Source organism: Eumetopias jubatus, unplaced genomic scaffold (genome assembly GCF_037043125.1).
Source record: "Eumetopias jubatus isolate StellerSeaLion01/CBP00866 unplaced genomic scaffold, mEumJub1_p1.0 scaffold_11, whole genome shotgun sequence".
Lineage (NCBI taxonomy): Eukaryota > Metazoa > Chordata > Mammalia > Carnivora > Otariidae > Eumetopias > Eumetopias jubatus.
Window position 1 is genome coordinate 103,777,700 of NW_028274817.1, and position 25,405 is coordinate 103,803,104.

At 37.0% G+C, this 25,405-nt stretch overlaps 1 pseudogene; it reads left to right on the forward strand.

Moving 5' to 3' along the window:
• Positions 1–23,169: 23,169 nt before the first annotated feature.
• On the forward strand, positions 23,170–24,391 carry LOC114197599 (hsc70-interacting protein pseudogene; annotated as a pseudogene).
• The last annotated feature ends 1,014 nt before the right edge of the window (positions 24,392–25,405 follow it).

The window sequence follows — 25,405 nt, forward strand, 5'->3', positions numbered from 1 at the left end:
AGAGAAACTCTGGTTGGTCTAGCCTGGGTATATGCTAGTCCTTGAAGCAATCAAAATGTATAGGTGAGAGAGATACCATGACTGCATCTGCCTAGGTCTTGTGTTCATCCCAATACTAAGGGCTTTGCTTCAGGCTGGGTTTGGGGTAAGCAGGCTCTCAGAAAGAGATCTGCATGCAGGAAGTGCATGCAAATTTAAGTGCTCTTAAAATCAGTATCTGTGAGAGAGTTTAGAAAGGACTGGACAACAGGAGATTTAGCTGAGAGGCAGTCATCACAAAAAACTCAGCCAATTCCAGAGAAAACAATGAAGGTGGGATGTCTCGGCAGAGTTGTTTTGAATCAGAGGAAGGGTCTAGGGCTTTTTACTCCTGAATCCACTAGTCATTAGTAGAAGGTTGCTTCTGGGACTGGCTGTGACTTTAGGCTATAGACTTTAGGCTAACTATAGTTCTCTTCAGCTAGGGTACTCTCTGGAGGAGGACTCAGCTGTAAGTGGTCAGCTGTCAACATTCCCAAGAGCTGGGGGAATGGGTTCTTCAGTCCTGGAAGAGAAAGGGATGGGGATCTGGACAGAATACCACAGCATCCACTAAGGAAGGCAGGGCCTTTCTCCTAGAACAAGGGTGAGGAGTAGAAGATGGGCTGAACAGACTAAAACAAACCCACTAAAAGTCACAGTGTAATTACTATGAGACTGGTTAATAAAACCCATTTTTTAAGTTTTAATGAGTACTAGAACACTTGCCTCTCAGTGAGAAGGCATAAATTCCTTAAGAAAATCAGTTAACCTTTCTGAGCTGTGGTTTCTTTTTCTTTCAACAGAATGAAAACTTTTCCATGTTTGTGTGGGTTATGTGGAGCATGGTATGATATTGCTGAATACTAACATTCAATTTATAAGTATCATTTATTATTGGAGTAGAACTTGTAATTCTGAGCTTCTTGTTTTCATGATTGTATACCTGGATCCTTTAGGATGAAAACCTGCTTTCTACGTAAAATTAAATATGGGGCATAGCAGTATTGACAACAGGGCTGAAATTTAACTTGCAGAGTATACTTTTATTCTGAGGGAGCATAAATTAAGAGTTTAAGATTTACCAAACATGCCTATGGCCCTTGCAGCAAGTATTCTCTCTGTTAGGTGCTATACAAAATTAGCAGAATCCAATAATTTCCCTTTTTGAAGTTATATTGTATGTTTGGAGGTTTCTGTGATTTGTCCTGCATAACTGACCAGTCCGAGCTGCATGTTTGCAGGAGGGCTGAAGGATGTTGTTTGTGACTTGTGCTGTATGAGCAACCTCGGGAGCCTGATTAGTTGACATTAGCTAGCCTCCAGGTGAGAATTGGCCCTTCTGGTCTAGATGCCAAGAGCTATAAATTTTGCCTTACATCCCCTCTGGCTCCAGGCTGAGCTGTCCCCCCTGGAATGGAATCCAGGAGGGGAGGCAAGCACAGCTAGCCCAGGCTCCTTGAAGCTGTAAAGACGTGATAACATAGGAATGCAGCTCTCTCCAAACTGCACATAGGCAAACAAATGTTTAACTTTAGACTCCTTCATCTGCCCTATAAATACGGCCCTTATGGGGATGGTCAGATGGAAGTGTCACCTGAGGGGAGGATGCTCCACCCAGGCCTCTCCATTGGGACTCCAGCCTGGTTGTCTCCAAGTGGCTTCCCCAGGTAGTGAGGCTGGATGTCATAAGTACCTGATTTGATGGAACTCTGGCTTATTCTCCTTGACTGCTTACTATTGTCCTCATCTATATGCAGATTTTCCTTTCCTTTTTCCTGTTTCCATTAGATTTTTATAATATTAATAAGGTGTTTTTTCCCCTTTGAAACTGAAAACACAGTTGTTGTGAATCTTTTCTTTAGAACAAATGTTATCTTCATGGTTTAAGAATATATACCTAGGGCGCCTGGGTGGCTCAGTTGGTTAAGCGACTGCCTTCAGCTCATGTCATGATCCTGGAGTCCTGGGATCAAGTCCCACATCGGGCTCCCCACTCAGCGGGGAGTCTGCTTCTCCCTCTGACCCTCCCCCCCATGCTCTCTCCCTCTCAAATAAATAAATAAATAAAATCTTTAAAAAAAAAGAATATATACCTAAATATTTTGGGGTCTCTTAAAAGAGTATTCTTAGTTTATCACCACTAATTTATCTCATATCAGTTTGAATCTTTTTTATCTTCCAGCTCTTATATCCACTAGAGTTGGTGAACCCCATAAATTATCATCTATGGGGTTGTTCAAATTAGGGTTTCTCTCCATTTGTATGATACCTCTGGCATGCTTCAAAGAATGCTTCCTTGCTCTATCATTCAAGAATGTGATGACTATGTCACGTTATCTTTATGTTATTATTTTTATAATGGTACAGATTTCAGTGCATATCTTTTTTTTTTTTTTTTTTTTTGAGAAAGAGAGAACACACAAGCAGGAGGAGGGGCAAAGGGAGAGGGAGAGAGAGAGACAATCTTAAGCAGGCTCCATGCCCAGCACGGAGCCTGATGCTGGGCTTGATCTCACAACCCCAAGATCATGACCTAAGCTGAAACCAAGGGTCAGACACTCAAGTGAATGAGTCACCCAGGTGCCCCCAGTACCTATTTTTTTTTAAATCTATGTCTTTACAAAATAAGGCACTTTAATTTAAAATCTTTTCAACATTTTTAGAGCACTGCCCTTCTACCAATTTAATGTTCACAAGTTTATCTTTCACGTGTGGCAACAAAAATCAAACTAATGATAACAAACCACTACCTTATTTTTATATCATTATTTGTAATTTACAAAACATCTTTATAATATTTCATTACACTCTAAAATGGAATGAGTTCTGATATGCAGATCAAATCCTGCTTTTAAACTGATCCATGAAATTTTTAAGTGGCTAGTTCAAGTTTGTACAGTTAGTATGTAGTGTTGCGTTCTGAACTACTGAGAAAGACCTTCCCCTGTCTTATAATGGATTTGGGTCTCAGTCCACAAAGTCAGTTAGGCAAAAGAGAATGAGATTCTTTATTTCTTTAATTCAATTATTTATGACTCTGGCCCCATCCTTCTGGGATGTGGAGAAATTCAATAATGTCTGAAATCCAATTTTACCACCCTGGTCAGGCTTCCATAAACATTTCCAGAGCTTTCCACTGCCCCAAAGCATCACTGTCTGGCTACATTTAACACCAGTGAGATGTTTCTTGTCCCAGCTAATACGGTCCCTTTAGTCTGATAGCTCTCTGTTTCTGTGCTATGTATCAAGAAGAGAAATATCTTACAAGAGAATTTCTGTATGCCCTGAAATACATGTAATTTGTAGGGTCCATTCCAAAATGAAATTTAGGGCCCCTTGTTAGAAAATTATTAAGTATTTCAAGACACTGACAGCTGAGAATTAAACGAAGTGTAGCTCCCTTCTAAGTGCAGTGCCCTGTGCAACTGCACAGGTTATACATCCATGAAGCTGGTCATGCTTCTCCTTGAGACAAGGGTACCTCAAGGAGATACAGTATCACCGAAATCTACTGTCCATGCTTGGCTTCCCTGATCCATGGAGATCAACTACCTAAACCTTCTCCTCTTCCTAGAGTAGCATCATTATTTGGGAATAAAGTTGGCAGATAGTTAAGCTCATTTCTGTGCCTGCCTGGATATGTTCTAAAAGGGCCCCAAAAATAAATGAATAAATAAATAAAAATAAATAAATAAAAGGGCCAGATCCAGGATTTCTGAGTTTTAAGTTCCCGGAGGGTACTGTCTTGGGAGCCAAAGTCTTCCATTTGTATGATGGCACTCTTGCCCCTTAGAAAATCTTTACCGATTTACTAAGTATATTCTCTGATTTGAACATCTATTAGCCTGTTCTAAGACTTATGTTCAATAATTCATAGTTCCTTTAGCACTGTTTGCTTTGAAATCACTAATGTCCATTATCTGCAAATATTTGGATGTCATAGGTACCTGCTATTAGGCATCATCAATTACACTATTTCAAACAAAATTCAAATGTGTCTTCTGGACAAAAAGGTTTATCATCAGTAGAAAACACCTTAAAATTTTGATGGGTCATCATTGCATCACTGGCAAAACAGATTTACCTATATTCTGTTTTATCATTTTAGCCCATGTCTTGATTTATTAAGGTTGTTTTGATGTCCGAGTACTACTATGGTAGTATTGTCTACTTTGTGACTCTCCAGTTCTAGAAAGGGGTCTTTTTTTATTCAGTTTTGGTTTTGATTAGTTTGAAATAGGCTTCTTAAGTTTCACCACCAGGTGCCTCCATTTTTAGGTATCAACCTGCGAAGGATGGAGAAATGAATCTCTTCAGCAGATTCAAACAATGCATCATTTCCCCTCTATTTCCTCCTTCTGACAACTACATTATGTTATCAGAGGTTCTAAAGGAGTATTTGGAAGTCTTTCAAAGTTATTCTCATTGGAAAAAAAAGAAAAAAGTTATTCTCATTGGAATCCACTTTATCATACATGTGAAGGGATTTCTGAGACTTTAGAGTTATAATCATGTGCTTTTTTTTAAAATGTGATCATGACTGTTGTCTCAAAATGAATAAGTTCCAATATCAGGGGCTGAAATCAGTCCCTGTTGCATGTAAGTGCTATAAGAACTCTTAGTAAGCCTGAATGAGGTCCCTACATGTAATGTATAAGAGTCTTAATCCACAAACTTGAGAACATAAAAAAAAAGCACATTCCTTAATATCTTCTCCACCCACAAAAATTCTAACTCCTAAAGTCTCCACCTCATCACTGTTGTTCAGCCTCAGTCATCATTACTTTCCTCCTTCCAACAAAAATGTTCAGTAACCTTGGGATCTTGCACAGGAACAAGGCATAGTCAGCCTCCTCTCTCCACATAGCTTACCTTTGAGATGGTCATGTCCCAACTCCACAAGCTGCCTCAGGTCCAAAAGTTCTGCAGCCTTCTTGCCATGTTTGGTACACATCTTTCCTCAAGATTATATTTCACACTTGGAGAGCATGGTTCAACTTCCTCAACAAAGATCAGAAAACCATATCAACATGATTGAGAACAATACAATAGTGTTGCTTTGCCTTGAATAACATTACAGTTTCCCTGGACTCTTCATAGCAGAGTTGAACTCAAATGAATCACTGCACACTAACTTTCATAGTACCATTTTCACTACAACTCTCACTTCCTTTTTGCTCTTTTCCTTCTGTCTTGATACTCGAGATATACTGCTTTAGTTGTTAAAAAAGAACACTTGGACACCCTTAGGCACTTTAAGAGCCCACACAAGGAACATCAACTGGTACCAGACTACAGGGCAGGACATCTCACCAGGAAATATATTCCATGCACATCTACTTCCATTCATGTGTGAAGCTGGGTTTTGATCCATGGGCCCTCTGAGGTGAGACAGATCTTTGACAGTATGGCCCATGACTCCTGTTATCCAGTTCCAACACTCCATTCTTTCCATAGGCCAACTTTGGTCCTGATTTATATGGAACAATCATGGGAACCACCTGAAATGTGCTAGTAAGTGGCAGGGCCTGCCACTGGGCAAATCTGAGAAAACAGTGTAGCTCAAAAGAGAGGACAAGCCTTGGTTTATGGTTTCTTTGACTGTGAGACTACTTATTGAGATAGATCTATGGCAGGAGAACTTTAAATGGATTAATTTTTCTTCTTTTCTTCTCCTCTCCTCCTCTCTCTATCACCAAACTTTTTTGAACACTTACTCTTTGCCATATATCAATAAACAAGACTTTAGCTGGATTATATTCTCACGCTGACAACAACTTTATGAAGAAGGCACTATAATTCCCTCCATTCTTCAGATTAAGAAGTGAGGCAGAGATAGATCAAGTGATGTCTAAGAAGAAGTGGGACTGAGATTCACTGAAACCCCAAGTCAAGCACAACTGGATATTGTCTGTCTGTATAGCTTTTAGGTTATAAATCTAATTACACATATAATACATGCTTACTGTAAAAAATTCAATTTGCAAAAGAGTTAAGAGGCAGGTGGAAATTCCCCCAACTCTGACAGTTCAGCAGAAAACTATTAGCACTGTTAAGATGAACATCCTTCTTCATGTTTTCATGCACCTATATAAAGTTACCTAAAATATAATTGTATAATTCATATTCATATAGATAGTAGATATACTGATATCAACATCATGATATCAACATTATATACTCTTTTGTTATCTCCCTTTTCACCTTCCAACATGCACAGCTGCATAATAACTCAATATATAGGTTTACTATAATTAAATCAACCAATCCCTACAAGTAGTTATTTTATGATATTACATTATTATTTTATGACTTATGTGCCCTCCTCACAGGACTATTTACTGAGAATAGAGAATTCCAGAGGTATTCATTTTTAATAGATCCCCTGAACACAGTACCTAATGGATGGATAAATATTTGAATGGAAGGATGAATGGATAAACAGAAAGAAAGGTGGATGGAGCAGTGTGGCAGGTGCTCTGTAGAAACAAACATCTGATGACAATAAGAACTACTGGGTTATTATTGCCATAGTTGATGTGAGTAGTAAGAGCCTGAACTAGGGTATCAAACATAGTAACAGAAGGAGGTGAAGGATCTAGAAAGCTATCTTGAATGGCTAGTTGTTTTGCTTTTAAAAACACTGATCTTCAAAAGATGGGCAGAAGACATGAACAGACACTTCTCCAAAGAACACATACAAATGGCTAAAAGATACGTGAAAAAATGTTCATCATCATTAGCCATCAGGGAAATTCAAATCAAAACCACATTGAGATACCACCTTACACCAGTTAGAATGGCAAAAATGTTGGAGAGGTCGTGGAGAAAGGGGAACCCTCTTACACTGTTGGTGGGAATGCAAGTTGGTACAGCCACTTTGGAAAACAGTGTGGAGGTGCCTCAGAAAATTAAAAATAGAGCTACCCTATGACCTAGCAATTGCACTACTGGGTATTTACCCCAAAGACACAGATGTAGTGAAAAGAAGGGCCACATGTACCCCAGTGTTCATAGCAGCAATGTCCGCAATAGCCAAACTGTGGAAAGAGCTGAGATGCCCTTCAACAGATGAATGGATAAAGAAGATGTGGTCCATATATACAATGGAATATTACTCTGCCATCAGAAACGATGAATACCCAACTTTTACATCAACATGGATGGAATTGAAGGAGATTATGCTAAGTGAAAGAAGTCAAGCAGAGAAAGTCAATTATCATATGGTTTCACTTATTTGTGGAACATAAGGAATAACACAGAGGACATTAGGAGAAGGAAGGGAAAAATGAAGGGGGGGAAATCGGAGGGAGAGATGAACCATGAGAGACTATGGACTCTGAGAAACAAACTGAGGGTTTTAGAGGGGAGGGGGGTGGGGGGAAGGGTTAGCCCAGTGATGGATATTAAGGAGGGCACGTACTGCATGGAGCACTGGGTGTTATAAGAAAACAATGAATCGTGGATCACTACATCAAAAACTAATGATGTACTATATGGTGACTAGCATAACATAATAAAATTAAATTAAAAAAAACATTAATCTCAAACTTTTAATAAGATGGTTTTAAATAGGGGCACCTGGGTGGCTCAGGTGGTTAAGCGTCTGCCTGTGGCTCACGTCATGATCCCAGGGTGGGTCCTGGGATCTAGCCCCACATTGGGCTCCCTGCTTAGCGGGGAGTCTGCTTCTCCCTCCCTCTGCCCCTCCTCCTGCTCCCTCTTTCTCTCTCTTCCTCTCAAATAAATATTTTTTTAAAAAGATAGTTTTAAATAGTCCACCAATTTCCTGTGATTATTGACTTTTACATTTTATCTTCAAAATTTGACTTACTACTGCATTTTGTCAGAGTTTCATTTGTATACTGAATAATTATATTATGTATTCCTTTGACTTCCCTTCCCACCATGATTCTGAATTTAATTGTGTGGTGACTCACCAACATTGATTCCTGCAGGAGTTTCTGTTCATCATCCAACACAAAGTCCCTCATAGGTTTTAGAAATAATTGCTAGAGAAAAATAATATGTTTGAGCAAAACCTTTACTTCATTTCTTATTCCAATGAAATATTCTATGATTGATAAATAATTTATCGAGTATCTACAATGTCATAAATAGCAACAAGTGATATACACAAGTATTATTTTAAAAAGAATTTAATCCCCATAACTATGAGGAAGCTAATAAAGTGGCAAAGTAGCGAGGCTATGGTATAAAATCAGTACAATCTGACCTCAAAGCTTGTTCCTTTCTTCCCCACAAGGGAACACTCCTATACAGCTTGCCTTTATGTCAATCTTCAAATCTGTAGTTTCATCTTTATTTAAAATGTTAGCTCATCTCTATTTCTCTGGTCAGATAACTTATAGAGTGTCAATGATGAGACAAAACATAGAAAGTCTCTTCTATATAAGTCTTCCTCATTTTGTGGGTTCACTGCTCTCCTGTTTGCCCATAAGGAGGCCTAATCCTGTCCCATTTCCTGGACAAATATGTGCATACCAGCATGACTACTGAGTTTCTACACACCTCTCACTCTTTCCCTCAGGCTGTCCTTAGGATGATGTGGGACTGAGTTCACAGTGTTGAGAACTGGGCCTGCAAAAGTGTCCCTAATTCCCTTATTTTAACACACACCTGGAAAGCAAATAGGATTTTATCTTTTACCATATACATCAGTATTGTGTCCACTTTCTGGGGGTTATTTGAAGGGCTTACTAAAAGGTGGTCACTACCAATGTCTCACTATTTTCTTCCTCCTATATTCCTCCAGCATGGTAACTAAAATTCCTTATCACACCACACCTGTTTTCTCTGATTTGCATATGTAGTTCCCCATCTTGGTCTTCTTTAACCCAGAGTGTGTCTCCTTGGTGAATACTTACTTGTTTAAAAATATCTCATTATTTGGGAATGTTCTGTGACATGTTTAGGTGGAGTTGAATACCTGAAGGAATACCCTTCTACTTAACATTAGACTTCAATTTACATGAATCACCTTTGAAGATTACTACATCACCCCTTGGGCTGAATCTCCCAGCAGTCAAACCTACTACTGACTATAGGGCAATGATTTTGTACCAGCTCTATCTCTTTGAAAAAGTGATTGTCAAGCCTTCCCCCAAATCTTGGAAACCATGAAGGCCAGAAGGAAGGAGGATTGCATATTCCCAGAAAAAGACTGTTAACTCAAAGTCCTATATGTAGCAAAACTATTCTTAAGAAATGAAAAAGAAGTTACAATATTCCCAGAAAAACAAAAACTGAGATTCACCACAAGCAGATCTACCCTACAAGTAATACTAAAGAACATGAGACAGTGAATCAAATCTACATGATTTGTGGGTCAAAGGTTATATAATTTCACTTGTGCTTATCCAAAAGAAAAAGAGAAAGAGAAAAAGAACTTTTAGAGGTGATGGTTCAGTTTATGGTACTGTATCTGGCGATGACTTCACAGGTGTACACTTATCTTCAAACTCATCAAGATGTATACATTAAATATGTACTGGCTTTTTCTATGTCAATCATACCTCAATAAAAAAAATAAAGAGCATGAGTAAAGGTAACTATATAGGTAAATATAAAACAGTATAAGTGTATATTTTTAGTAACTCTTTTCTTCTTCTATATGATTTAAAAGACAGAGCATAAAGCAATAATTATAAAATTGTGTTGATAGGTTTATAAGGCAATAGTAAATATAATGTATAATATATGCATAATATAACATAATAAAAATGTAATTTGACAATAATAGCATGAAGGAAGAGGAGGAAATGGAGCTATATGGGAGCAAAGTTTCTGTACACTATTGAAATTAATTTAGTATTAATCTGAATTAGGTTGTATTAAATTATGCTAATTTTAATCCCCAGAACAACCATGAGAAAATAAAACAATACTGTACTGCTAAAGGCTAGACTATACCATCTGGAAAATAAAAAAAGATTACTGACTACAGCTGAAACTAGAAAGAATTAGAATTATTTTCTCTCTATATGTAATTTCTCAATTTGTAAAAGATTGTAGCTTTAACTCTGTAAATGAATTAGGTAGCATCTACAAGTAGAAACACATCCAAGTGAAATAATAAATAAGAATATATAAAAAGTGACATCAGAAACATAAAGTGTAAGGTGGGGTGGGGAGTGAAAATATTGAGCCTTAGAATGTGTTCAGATTTACCTTGCTATCCAAGAAAGAGACTCTTAACTATAGAGAACAAACTGATGGTTACCATTGGGGAGGTTTGTGGGGGGATGGGTTAAATAACTGATGGAGAAGAGCACTTACTGTGATGAGCACTAGATATTGTACTGAAGTGTTGAATCACTATGCTGTACACCTGAAACTAATATTACACTGTATGTTAACTAAACGGAATTTAAATAAAAACAAGAATATATATCTCCAAATTAAAATATCAAAAAACATAAATAAATGCTACCCAGGTGGATTCAACATCTAAAAACAAAATTACCTTGCTATCAACTTAAAATAGACTATTGTAAGCACAAGGTGATATAGGTGAACCTCACGGTAACCACAAAGTAAAAACCTATAAATACACAAAATGAGAAAGGAATCTAAACCTAACACTAAAGAAAGTCATCACACCATAAGGGAAGAGAGAACTAGAAGAAAGGAACAGAAAATAACTATAAAAACAGCCGGAAAACAATGAACAAAATGGCGGTAAATGCATACCTATCAAAAATTACTTTAAATATAAGTGAATTCAATTCTCCAATTAAAAGACAGAGTGGCTGAATGGATAAAAAGCAAGACCTATCTATATGATGCCTACAAGAGACTTCAGAAGTAAAGGCAGACACTGAAAGTGAAGGGATGGAAAAAGTTATTCCATGCAAATGGAAATTAAAAGAAAGCTGGGGTAGCAATACTCATATCAGACAAAACAGACTTTAAAACAAAGGCTGTACAAGATGTCCATCGACAGATGAATGGATAAAGAAGATGTGGTATATATACACAATGGAATATTATGCAGCCATCAAAAGGAATGAGATCTTGCCATTTGCAACGACGTGGATGGAACTGGAGGGTGTTATGCTGAGTGAAATAAGTCAATCAGAGAAAGACATGTATCATATGACCTCACTGATGTGAGGAATTCTTAATCTCAGGAACAAACTGAGGGTTGCTGGAGTGGTCGGGGGTGGGAGGGATGGGGTGGCTGGGTGATAGACATTGGGGAAGATATGTGCTACGGTGAGCGCTGTGAATTGTGTAAGACTGTTGAATCACAGATCTGTACTTCTGAAACAAATAATGCAACATATTTTAAGAAAAAAGAAAAAGAAGAAGATAGCAGGAGAGGAAGAATGAAGGGGAGTAAGTCAGAGGGGGAGACGAACCAGGAGAGATGATGGACTCTGAAAAACAAACTGAGGTTTCTAGAGGGGAGGAGGGTAGGGGGATGGGTTAGCCTGGTGATGGGTATTAAAGAGGGCACATTCTGCATGGAGCACTGGGTGTTATGAACAAACAATGAATCATGGAACACTACACCAAAACAAATTATGTAATATATGGTGATTAACATAACAATAAAAAATTAAAAAAAAACAAAGGCTGTAATAAGACAACGAGGGGCACTGCATATAAACAAGGGGTCGATCCAACAAGAAGATATAACATTTAAAAATATATATGCACCCAACATAGGAACACCAAAAGATATAAAGCAAACATTAACAGATCTAAAGGGAGAAATTGGCAGTAATACAATAATACTAGGGGACTTTAATACCCAACCCACATCACTGAAAAGATCATCCAGATAGAAAATCAATAAGGAAACACCAGTCTTAAACAACACATTAGACCAGACAGACTTAGATACACACAGAACATTCTGTTCAAAAGCAGAATACATATTCTTCTCAAGTGTACATGGAACATCCTCCAGGACAGATCACATGTTAGGACACAAAACAAGTCTCAATAAATTCAAGAAGACTGAAATCATATCAAGCATCTTTTCTGACCACAATGATAATACGAAACTTGCAATCAATTATAAGAAAAAAATGGAAAGAACTAAAAGTACATGGAGATTAAGCAACATATTACTGAACAAATACTGGGTCACAGAAGAAATCAAAGGAGAAATTAAAAAGATATTTACAGACACACAGAAACAGAAGTATGATATTCCAAAACCTATGGAATGTGGCAAAAGCAATTCTAAGAGGGAAGTTCATAGCAACATAGGCCTACCTCAAGAAACAAGAGAAATCTCAAATAAACAATTTTAACTTAACAATTTTAACTTTTCTAAAGCAAACAGAAAAAGAACCAGCAAAGCCCCCAAGTTAGTAGAAGGAGGGAAATAATAAAGATCAGAGAAGACATAAATGAAATAGAAACTAAAAAGACAAAAGATCAATGAAACTAAGAGCTGGTTCTTTGAAATGCTAAACAAACCTCTGGCTAGACTTACCAAGAAAAAAGAAAAGAGAGGGCTCAAATAAAATCAGAAACGCAAGAGGAGAATTTACAATTGATACCACAGAAATACAAAGGATCATGAGATTACCATGAACAATTATACACCAACAAATTGGACAATATAGATAAAATAAATTCCTAGAAATTTATAACTTCAAGACTGAATCACGAGTAAGAGAAAATCTGAATAGACTGATGACTAGTAAGGAGACTGAATCACTACCTGATAAGGGGTTAATATCCAAAATACATAGAGACTCATACAAGTCAATAACAACAACAACAAAAAATCTGAATTAAAAATGAGAAGAGGACCTGAATAGACATTTTTCCAAAGAAGATATACAGATGGCCAAAAGACCCATGAAAAGATGCTCAACATCACTAATCATCAGGGAAATGCAAATCTAAATTACAATGAGGTATCATTTCATACCTGTCAGAATGGCTAAAACAAAAAACACAAGAAACAACAAGTATTGGCGAGGATGTGGAGAAAAAGGAACCCTCTTGCACTGTTGGTGGGAATGCAAGCTGGTGCAGCCATTGTGGAAAGGAGTATGAGGTTCCTCAAAAAATTAAAAATACAAGTACCATATGATCCAGCATTTCCACTACTGGGTATCTATCCAAAGGAAATGAAAACACTAATTCAAAAAGATGTCCACCCCTATGTTTACTGCAGCATTATTTATAATAGCCAAGATGTGGAAACAAACGAACCTAGTGTCTGTTGATGGACAGATAAAGATGTGGTATATATATACACACATACACATATATACACACACAAGAATACAATTCAACTATAAAGATTAGTGAAATGTTGCCATTTGTGACGACATGGGTGGATTTTGAGGGTATTATGCTAAGGGAAGTAAGTCAGAGAAAGACAAACACTGCTTTCCTTTGTTTATAAATGAAATCTAAAAACCAAAATAAAACTCAGATTCATCAATACAGAGAAGAGACTGGTGGTTGTCAAAGGTGCGGGGAGGGATAGAATGGCAAAGGGATTAAGAACTACAAATTTATGAAATAAGTCATGAGGATGTAATATATAGCATGGGGAATATAGTCAATAATATTGTTTTAACTTTTTAAGGTGACAGACGGTAACTAGACTTATCGTGGTGACCACCTCACAATGTATATAAACATCAAATCACTGTGTTTTGCACCTAACTCTAATATAATACTGTATGTCAGTTATACCTCAATTAATAAAAAAAAAAAACCCAGGTGAAAACCTGTTAATTTAGTAAAATGACATAAAAAAAAAACCCAAAGTCTAGTGCCCCAAAGTAATGGAGTCATTTTATTTCATAGGCCTGTTCTGTTGTTTAAGCATAGTCCTATTCCTGATGAACTATTCCCTGATAATTTATCTTGATTAGCATTTTCAGTGGCTGCAAATTACCTTAGGTCTAGAATATATGTATTATACAAAGATATTATTTGACTCTTACGAATTTATCTCTTCCTGAATTTAAAAAAATAATTGGATAAAATACTGAGCCATATATGCAGCTATATTGATAATGCTCATGCACAAATGAAATAATGTTAAAGCAAAAAATTAAGAAGCTGAACACAAAATAAAATATGCAAATTACAACTATGTAAAAGTATTGTACATATTAGCCAAAAAAATAAATTAAGATTATAAAAATATATGCTAAGGGAACTCTAATTCATTCACAATTATCTAAAAACTCTTGAGTGAGAATTTGATCAGTATAGAGGAAAGAAAAACCCCATTTTGGACAGAAGGGAAAAGATGGTACAAAATCACTGACTGTACTTCCTAGCAATGAGAAGTTGCTATATTTAAGGGATGTAGTCATATTTGTACTTTCACAAAATAACTCTGAAGGCAGAAGTGAAAATGACCCAAGGCAGTTGCCTTGTTTGTAGGCTAATGGGTAAGCCAGATGACAGATGATTAAGGCCTGATCACAAATGTAGAGAATGGTTATAAAGAAGGGGATAAATTGAAGAGAAATTATGGAAGCAGAGCTGACATAACTTAATTATTTCATGTGAAGGCCTTCTTTGGAGGGAAGTTTATTTTCTTTTAAGATTTTATTTTTTTATTTGAGAGAGAGAGAGAAAGAGAGAGAGGGCACACAAGTGGGGAGAAGAGCAGAGGGGCAGAAAGAAGCAGACTACCCACTGGGCAGGGAGCCTGATGCTGGGCTCAATCCCAGGACCCTGGGATCATGACCTGATCCGAAAACAGATGCTTAGCCAACTGAGCCACCCAGGTACCCCTTGATGGAAGTTTAGAACCATTCAACAGATATTTATTGAGAACCAACTAAATGTCAAGCACTGTTCCAGGCTATGCAGACACATTGGCAAACAGAATAAATAATCTCCTTGTCTAAAAAAAACTTACCCTGTGGTTAGGACAATGAGAGAGACAGTAGGATGAGACCAAGGTTTCAGTTTTATGAGATTAAGTTGAAATGAAATCTCTAACAAGATAGTCAAAATAGAAGCTTTTTTCCCTCTATCCTTACAAGGTGAAGGGTTTTTATCAAGAAAGGAAGCTATATTTTGTCAAATGCTTTTTCTCCATCTATTGAGAGATCATATGGTTTTTGTCCTTTCTTTTGTTAATGTGGTGTATCATTTTGACTGATTTGTGGATGTTGAACCACCCCTCCAGCCCAGGAATAAATCCCACTTAGTTCTAGTAAATAATCCTTTTAATGTACTATTGGATCCTATTAACTAGTATCTTGTGAGAATTTTTGCATCCATGTTCATCATGGATACTGGTCTGTAATTCTCCTTTTTAGTGGGGTCTTTGTCTCATTTTGGGATCCAGGTAATGCTGGCCTCATAGAATGAGTTTGGAAGTTTTCCTTCCATTTCTATTTTTTGGAACAGTTTCAGAAGAATAGGTAATATTTCTTCTTCAAATGTTTGGCATAATTCCCCCAGGAAGCCATCCGGCCCTGGGCTCTTGTTTGTTGGGACGTTTTTGATTTCTGGTTCAATTTCCTTGCTGGTTATGGGTCTGTTCAGGTTTTCTATTTCTTCCTGCCTCAGTTTTGGTAGTTTACATATTTCTAGGAATGTATCCATTTCTTCCAGGTTGTCTAATTTGTTGGAATATAATTGCTTATAATATTCTCTTATAATTGTTTTTCTGTGGTATTGGTTGTGACCTCTCCTCTTTCATTCATGATTTTATTGATTTTTGTCCTTTCTCTTTTCTTTTTGTTAAGTCTGGCTAGGGGTTGATCAATTTTATTAATTCTTTCAAAGAACCAGCTCCTAGTTCATTGATCTGTTTTTTTTTTTTTTTTAAATTTCTGTATCATTGATTTCTGCTCTAATCTTTATTATTTCTTTTTTCCTGCTGGATTTAGGCTTTATTTGCTGTTCCTTTTCCAACTCCTTTATTTTTATTTTTTTTAAAGGTTTCATTTATTTCTTAGAGAGAGAGAGAGAGAGAGAGAGAGAGAGAGAGAGAGAGAGCACGCACAAGCAGGGGGAATGAGAGAGGGAGAAGCAGTCTCCCAGTTGAGCAAGGAGCCCGATTCAGTACTCAATCCCAGGACCCTGGGATCATGACCTGAGTCAAAGGCAGACACTCAGCCGACTGAGCCACCCAGGCGTCCCTCTTTTCCAGTTCCTTTAGGTGTTGTTAGGTTGTGTATTTGAGACTTTTCCTTGCTTCTTGAGGAAGGCCTGTATTGCTATATTCTTCCCTCTTAGGATTGCCTTTGCTGCATCCCAAGGGTTTTGAACAGTTGTGTTATCATTTTTATTTGCTGCCATATATTTTTTAAAATTCTTCTTTAATTTTCTGGTTGACCCATTCATTCTTGAGTAGGATGTTCTTTAACCTCCATGTATTTGTGGTCCTTCCAAATTTCTTCCTGTGGTTGACTTCAAGTTTCATAGCGTTGTGGTCAGAAAATATGCATGGTATGATCTCAATCTTTTTATATGGGTTGATACCTGAATTGTAACCAAGTATGTGGTCTATTCTGGAGAATGCAACAACATGGATGGAACTAGAGGGTATTATGCTAAGTGAAATAAGTGAGTCAGAGAAAGACAAAGACCATATGATTTCACTCATGTGTGGAATTTAAGAAACAAAAAGATGAACATAGGGGAAGGGAAGGAAACTAAGATTAAAACAGAGAGGGATGCAAACCATAAGAGACTCTAAATGACAGGAAACAAATTGAGGGTTATGGAGGGGAGGTGGATGGGGGAGGGGTAACTGGGTGATGGGCATTGAGGAGGGCACTTGATGGAATGAGCACTGGGTGTTATATGCAACTGATGAATCACTAAATTCTATCCCTGAAACTAAAAAAGAAAATAAGAGGAAGAGTAGAAAGGGAATAAAGGTAATCAACCTAGTTACATATATTTTGAGGTTTTGGTTCCTGGAAGATATACACAGGCATTTGGTAGTACAGGACTGAATGGAAAAAGGAGGTGTTTAATATGATAAAGAGTAAAGTGATAATCCATGGGTCCATGAGGCAAGAATAAGTGGGGATACAGATAGAAAGTTTGCCTTTGATGAGGAAAATGGACATATTTTCCAGAACATATGGAAAGAGGGGACAGTGAGGATTCTTATAGATAATTCTTCTAACAAGGCAGATAAATATGAAATATTCAGTAAACTGATGTCCTGTATTTTCTTTCTCATGTAGCAAACCATTTACTTAAGGAAAGGAGGTCTGAGGAAGGTGGCAAAGATATGGCACAATTCAACACAAGTAAACAGGAAAGCAGTTATTTAGTCAGATGAAAGTATTATTATATGGTGTTGAAGAGTGAGAATGGACAAGAAATCCTAAGTTTAATGGTGCTGATTAACAATTATATGATTTTTTTTCCTTAGTAAAGCTTAGCAGCCCAGGGGCAAGAGAAAGGAAAGCAATTATTTAGAGCTACAATTGATACAATGGTGAAGTTTAGAAGGGCACATATAAGAAGAAATAAAGAAATGACTAAATTGAGAATGCTGGTCAAAGTAGATTTAAGGGGATTGATGAAGGCCCAGAATGAATAGGGGAATCTCTTAAAGGGGAGTGTGAGAGCAGCCAGGTTAAACAGGTAGATATAAAGAGGCCAAAAGTTTCCATCACCATCAGTTCACATAGTTATTGTAGGTGTGTGTGTGGTGAGAATGCTTAGGATCAACTCACTTAGCAAATTTCAAGTATACAGTACAGTATTAACTAATTATGACCACTATGCTGTACATTAGATCCCCAGAACCTCATAACTGAAAGTTTGTACCCTTTCACCAACCTCTCCCCCAGAGCCCCTGGCAACCACCACTCCACTCTCTTTTTAATGAGTTCTACTTATTTATTCCACATATAAGTGAGATAATGCAGTATTTGCCTTTCTATGATTGCTTATTTCATTCAGCATAATGTCCTTGATTCACCCATGTTGTTGCAAATAGCAGAATAACCTTTTTTAAGGCTGGACATATATATATATATTTTTTTCCTTTATTCATCCATCAATGGACACTTAGGTTCTTTCCGTATCTTGGCTGTTCTATTTAATGCTGCAATAAACATGGGAGTGCAGATTATCTCTTTTAGATACTGATTTCATTCCTTTTGGATATATAAACAGAAGTGGGATTGCTGGATCCTACGGTAGTTCTATTTTTAATTATTTTGAGGAATCGTAGTGTTTTCCATAACGGCTGTACCTATTTGCATTCCTACTGTCAGTGCACAAGTGCTCCCTTTTCACCCCATTCTCACCAACAGTTGTTATCTTTTCTTCTTTTTAATAACAGCCATTCTAACAGGTGTGAGGCGATATCTCATTGTGGCTTGACTTTATTTCCCTGATTATTAGTGCTGTTGAGCACCTTTTCACATAACTTTTGTACAATTTTTGAGATATTTGCTCCCATTCCATGGGTTGCCTTTTCACTGTTTTGAATGTTCCCTTTGCTGTGCAGAAACTTTTTACTTTGATACAACCCCACCTGTCTATGTTTGCTTTTGTTGCCTTTGCCATATCCAAAAAAAAATCACTGCCCAGACCAATGTCAAGAAACTTTTTTACTATGTTTCCTTCTATGTGGTGTGAGATAAGGTTCCAATTTCAATCTTCTGCATGCTGATATCCAGTGTTCCCAACACCATTTATTAAAGAGATTATCATTTCCCCATTGTGTGGTCTTAGCACCCATGTTGAAGATCAGTTAACCAGAGATGTGTGATTTCTGGGATCTCTATAGATCTTTCTGCCAGTATCAAACTATTTTCAGTACTGTAGCTTTTTAATATACCTGAAACCAGGCAATATTATTCTTCCAGCTTTGTTTTTGCCTGAGACTGCTTTCACTGTTGAGCATCTTTTGTAGCTCTGTATGAAAACAAAAATTTTCTGTAAAGAATGCCATTGGATTTTGATAGAAATTGCATTGAATCTATAATCATTTTGGGTAGAAATTTTAATAATATTTTAATATTTTAATATTTTTATTTTATATTTTCTTCTTTTTAATATTCTTCTAATCCATGAATATGGGATATGTTTCCATTTATCTAGGTCTTCTTTCCTTTGTTTTACATTTTTCAGTGTACAAGTCTTGCATCTTTTTCATATGTTTATTACCAAGTATTATATTATTTTTGTTGCTACTGCGAATGGGAATGTTTACTTAATTTCTTTTTTGAATAGTTTGCTATTTGTGTATAAAAATGTGACTGATTTTTTATGCTGATTTCATACCCCGCAACTTTAATGAATTCACTTATTAGTTTTTGGTTTTTGTTTTTGTGTTTTTGGTGGGCGGCAAAGCAAGGTTTATTGAGCAATAGCAAAGTGATAGTACAAAGCTCCCAGGAGGGAGGGGACTCGAGACGGTTGCCCTCATTTATTAGTTTTAACAGTTTTCTTGTTGAATCTTCAGAATTTTTTACCTATATGATCATGTCATCTGTAAACAGAGATCATTTCATTCTGATTTAGGTGACTTTTATTTCTTTTTCTTCTCTGATTTCTCTGGTTAGGATTTCCAGTACTTTGTAGAATAGAAGTGGTAAGAGTGGGCATCCTTGCTTTGTATTGGATCTTAGAAGGAAGACCTTCAGTTTTTCCCTATCGATTATGATGTTTTAGCTATGGGATTTTCATATATGGCCTTCACTGTGTTAAGTTCCTTTTATACCTATTTTGTCCACAGTTTTGATCATGGATATTCAACTTAGATGCTTTTTTTTTCATCTATTGAAATGATCATGTAGTATTCTCAATGAGTTAGTTTTATGATAGCTGTTTTAAAGTCCTTGTCAGATAATTCCAACATCTGATTCATCTTAGTGTTGGCATCTATGGATTGGTTTTCCTCAGTCATGTTGTGATTTTCAGTCCTTCGTATAATGAGTAATATTTTTATTGTACCCTGGACATCTGAGATCCTGTATTATAAGACTTTGATTTCTATTTAAAATTTTTTAAGTAGGCAGCCTTGCATTGATGCGTATCATGACAACTGAGTGGGTGTGTATGTTCATTTCTCACTGGACCCCAAAGACACCACCCTGCCAAAGCAGGGCACTGACTCAAGAATGCTTTATTGCAGCTTCCCCTGTGAACTCCGATGTTTCATGTTTTCTGGCTATTTTTATTCATTGAATTTACTATATAGATTTTTTCTAAACGAATAAAGTGTGTATTATAAGAACTGAATTTTTTTGGTTTTACTGCATACCTTTGAGCCTGATTCTTTTTATTTATTTCTGACTTTGAAGAGAAATATTAACCCTCCAACCCTAGAAAAGATGACCTTCCTTTTATATACTTCCCATCTTCAGCAATTTACTTTTGCAGAGAACTGGCTAATACACAGGATATTTGAACAACTACTCCTATCTTTTCTACATTCATAGCTTTTTGGATGGGAATGATGTGAGTGCAAATTTCCACAGTCCTGGCATTATGAGACTTTTTGTTACTGCTAAACTTTAGCAAAAAGGTACCATAGTATTGTGAAGTTAATTGACCTACATATCTAACACTGATGTAAATAAATTTAATCCTACTAATGACTCTGTTATGTGGATCAACCCTAGAAAAATAATTTGCAAGGGATCAGCATACCTCCTTTCCTCTACTTTTTTCCTGCTTTCTATTCCTTTCCAGCATCCCCTAACCTTCACCCCAAGGGACCACTGTTCTCTTAATGTTTTATGATAGTATAATGGAAAAAGCACTGGACCGGAGTCAGTCTTAGGGATTAGTTCTGGATTTGTGCTTAACTATGTATAAGAGCCTTTACTGAGCCTCAATTTTATCATCTATAAAATGAAGTGTTTGGCCTAGATGATATTTTATTTTCCTTCTAATCCCAAATTTCCTTCTAATATTAAATTTCTGAAAGTATAATTTATTTAAGTGGGAAAATAAATTAGATAAAACTAAATCATACTAAGTTAATATTGCCTTAAGTAATACTGTTTCTAAAATAATCTGCATTAAAATAGGCTTTGAAAAGGCCATGTTTATAATAAAGAAATGAAGAGCACCTAGCTGGCTCAGTTGGTGGAGTGTGTGACTCTTGATCTCGGGGTTGTGAGTTCAAGTCCCACATTGGGCATAGAGATTACTTAAAAGAATAAAAAAAAAGAAAAAAGTATATATAATAAAGAAATGAACATTTCATCACAGAATTTTAGGCAGGGCTATTTAGGATATGATATTTTGGGGTTATGGTAGCTCTCATAGCTCATGTAGACTGCCTTAATCATCTATGTGAAAGGACAAGATTATTCAGGCCAAATGTTTGAACGCGTGGGTTGGAAACACATGGGAACTCTGCCAGTACAAAATAGTACTGCACCTGTTCATGTGGGGTTGAGAAAAATGGGTCTCATCCTGCCGTCCATCAGTCACATGGCTGCTGTCCTCTCTGTCATATCCAGCCTTCCAAGTGTGAGCAGGTTATACATATGAACACTTAAGCCACTCCATTCCCTATAAAGAATCCAGATAATTCATTTTCTAACACTTTGCCATAGAGTCTTTGACAAAGTCCCAGTAGTGGAATCATGTACCCTTCCATCCTTGACAAAACAAATCACTAAGGGAAAAGAGGCCAAAGACTATATTTTCCAATGATATAAAGATTATTTCCATAATACTCACTCTGCGCTGTTAATAAAATAGATTTAAGAGCAGGGAAATTCAAATAAATGTGCCTTTGAGGGAGTTCTATAGAAAAATTAGGACAGTTGTGACAATTAGACTTTGTAGAGGGGTTTATAACTAATGTACATGATTCTAAGTATTATTACTGAAGAAGTGAGTATATCAGAATTCATTTAATCTACATTTTATTCTGCATTTTTGGATACAAATGAATTTTAAGCAAAAAGAAATTAAAAATCAAGTTTTCTTTAAAAAAGTCAAGTTTTCTAACAACTTTATCTGATATCTAGGACTGACTGACTATCTGGGAGCTATCACAGGGACTGACCTTATTTAAACTGGGAATCATCATTGCTTAAATTCTTACCTTTTAAGTGTAAATATAAAATGCTAATAACAATATATAAGCAATTACTACTGTGTGCTGCAGTTACTTTTTTTCTAAGTGCACTTCATTTTGCAGATGGTGAGAGCTCTACTAACACATCTATTGTTAGCATGAAAGTCAAGCGATCATCTGTGTAGGTGGTTGTGTGGGAGCAATGCTAAGATTTACAAGGATTTTCTCCCACATTGGCAATCCACATTGAACAGAGAGCCATATGAAACAATCTTCTGTTCCCTGGCATTTTTAATCATTCACTTAATTTGTAATAATAAAAAAATTCTCAATTAAAGCTTCCCATTTTTCCACTCAGATAATATCTTCATCTTTTAAAAATGTATTTTCTTTTGGTGATTTTTTCAATCACGTATCTATCTATTGAGAAAAAAAGCTCTTACAAGTTTATCAAAGACAGAAATTCTGGGAAGAAATTAGTAATTATGTTCAGCCTGTCAGTTATAAGATTTAAAAAGTTCTTACAAGTTTGCATCAATAATTATATACTTGGACTTAAAAATTGAAGGGAAAGTTTTTTAAGAGACAGTGCTTGTCTGTTTTACAATCTTTCTATATAATAAATTTGTAGCAGTAAGAAATGCAGAATATTTCTAACATCTTTTTTCATTATTAATATATTTGTCCCAATTTAAATATTAATTAGCTCAAGGGGAAACAGAATCATATATTGAAGCCCCACATTTTAAAAAATGTATTATAGGAGTCTTATGGCACCCATAGTTATTAAACCACTGTAAACAGAAGAGGATTGACTCTTCCATTGGTAAGCCTGTCTTTTTTCTATGTAAGTCTCCTTTTACCGTGTTATTTTCTCTCACTACTTTAGTGTTACCAATATCTGGACACAGGACAAAACCTTGACCAACTTGACTCTCCTAGTCCTACAGTGTGTGTGATCCAGGGTTTTAAGAAACATTTAGGGTCTGTTCTGCCTCTCGGCAGCCGCCCCCTTCTACAGGATCACGCTGAGCTAGTACACAGGCCTGGAATTGGGCCGCAACCTCAGCCGCGCCTGCCGCCTGCCGCCTGCCGCCTGCCGCCTGCCGCCTGCCGCCTGCCGCCTGCCGCCTGCCGCCTGCCACCGCCTCTGGACCATGGACCCCCGCAAAGTGAGCGAGCTTCGGGCCTTCCTGAAAATGTGTAAGCAGGATCTGAGCGTTCTGCACACCAAGGAAATGTGCTTCCTGCGGGAGTGGGTGGAGAGCATGGGGGGTAAAATACCACCTGCCACTCATAAAACTAAATCAGAAGACAATATCAAGGAAGAAAAAACAGATAGTAAGAAGGCGGAGGAAAACATAAAGACAGACGAACCATCAAGTGAGGAAAGTGATCTAGAAATTGACAATGAAGGTGTGATTGAACCAGATACTGATGCCCCTCAAGAAATGGGAGATGAAAATGTAGAGATAACCGAGGAAATGATGGATCAGGCAAATGATAAAAAAGCGGCTGCCATTGATGCCCTAAATGATGGTGAACTACAGAAAGCCATTGACTTGTTCACAGATGCCATCAAACTGAATCCTCGCTTGGCCATTCTCTATGCCAAGAGAGCCAGTGTCTTCATCAAATTACAAAAGCCAAATGCTGCCATTTGAGACTGTGACAGAGCTATTGAAATAAATCCTGATTCAGCTCAGCCTTATAAGTGGCGAGGGAAAGCACACAGACTTCTGGGCCATTGGGAAGAAGCAGCACATGATCTTGCCCTTGCTTGTAAACTGGATTACAATGAAGATGCTAGTGCAATGCTGAAAGAAGTTCAACCGAGGGCCCAGAAAATTGCTGAACATCGGAGAAAGTATGAGCGAAAACGTGAAGAGCGAGAGATCAAAGAAAGAATAGAAAGGGTTACGAAGGCTCGGGAAGAACATGAGAGAGCCCAGAGGGAGGAAGAAGCCAGACGACAATCAGGAGCTCAGTATGGCTCTTTCCCAGGTGGCTTTCCTGGGGGAATGCCTGGTAATTTTCCTGGAGGAATGCCGGGGATGCCTGGAATGGCAGAAATGCCTGGGCTCAATGAAATTCTTAGTGATCCAGAGGTTCTCGCAGCCATGCAGGATCCAGAAGTTATGGTGGCCTTCCAGGATGTGGCCCAGAGCCCAGTGAATATGTCAAAATATCAGAGCAATCCAAAGGTTATGAATCTCATCAGTAAATTGTCAGCCAAATTTGGAGGTCAAGCATAATGCCCTTCTGACAAATAAAGCCCTTGCTGAAGGAAAAGCAACGATCACCTAATGGATGTCGCAATAATACAAACCAGTGTACCTCTGACCTTCTCATGAAGAAAGCTGGGGTGCTGTGAAGAGAATCCCTACCCTTCTGCCCCACGTGCAACTGAAACATTCTATAGTGGTGTGCCATTAGGGTATTCATTCAGATAATGTTTTCCTACTAGGAATTACAAACCTTAAACACTTTTTAAACCTTAAAAATATTTAAAAACTTATTAAAAGGGTGTGTTAGTCCCTAAAAAAAAAAGAAACATTTAGGATTCACTGGCTGTAGTGGTGAAGAATGATAGGATTGCTACACAAATGTTATCTAAGGTCTTCTAAACCTGCCCGGTTCCAGTCTAGACCATATTTGGTTCTTTGCCTTTCCCTTCAAGAGCACAGACCTGTGCCCCTGAAACAAAAAATATATGTTAATTAGAAGAAATAATAATTAAAAAATAAATTAAAAAAAAGACTATGAATTCTTTCCAATGCATTATGCTTGTGTGACCCCGCATTTTAAAACTGCTTTCAGCCAAAAATCCATGCCTGGCAAAAAGTATTAAATAAATGTAATCTATTTGATCTGGGGGGAAGGGTCTTTATAAATTCATCAAATCCCTTTTGTTACAGTGAAAGATATCCAGCCTAGACTTCACATTTTAATTCCTGAATTCCTCAGTAGCTGCACTTAACTATTTATTTTTTAAACTTCTGGCTTAATCTTAACTTTTCCATTTTTCCTTTGTGACCATTTCATTGTGACTTTTAGCAAATTACTTAACCTCTTTTTGTCTTGATTATTCCCATTTTTGTGAGAATTAATGAGTTAGTGTGCATGAAGCACTTAAAACAGTATAAAGCTCATGATAAATGCTATACAAATGGCATCTAGTAACACTATCATTCTTGTTGCTGCTGTTGTTATTTAGTATTGTAACCATATAAATCTCTATTCTTTACTTTTCGTATTATTTTCCTCTTACCATGTATTTCTTTCTTTACACTATTATGTTTCTAAAAATATTCTCTACTTTCAAAAATGGAAAAAATGATTTGTAGCAACTAAGCCAGATAATTAAGTTTCATACAAATAATCTGGGGGGGG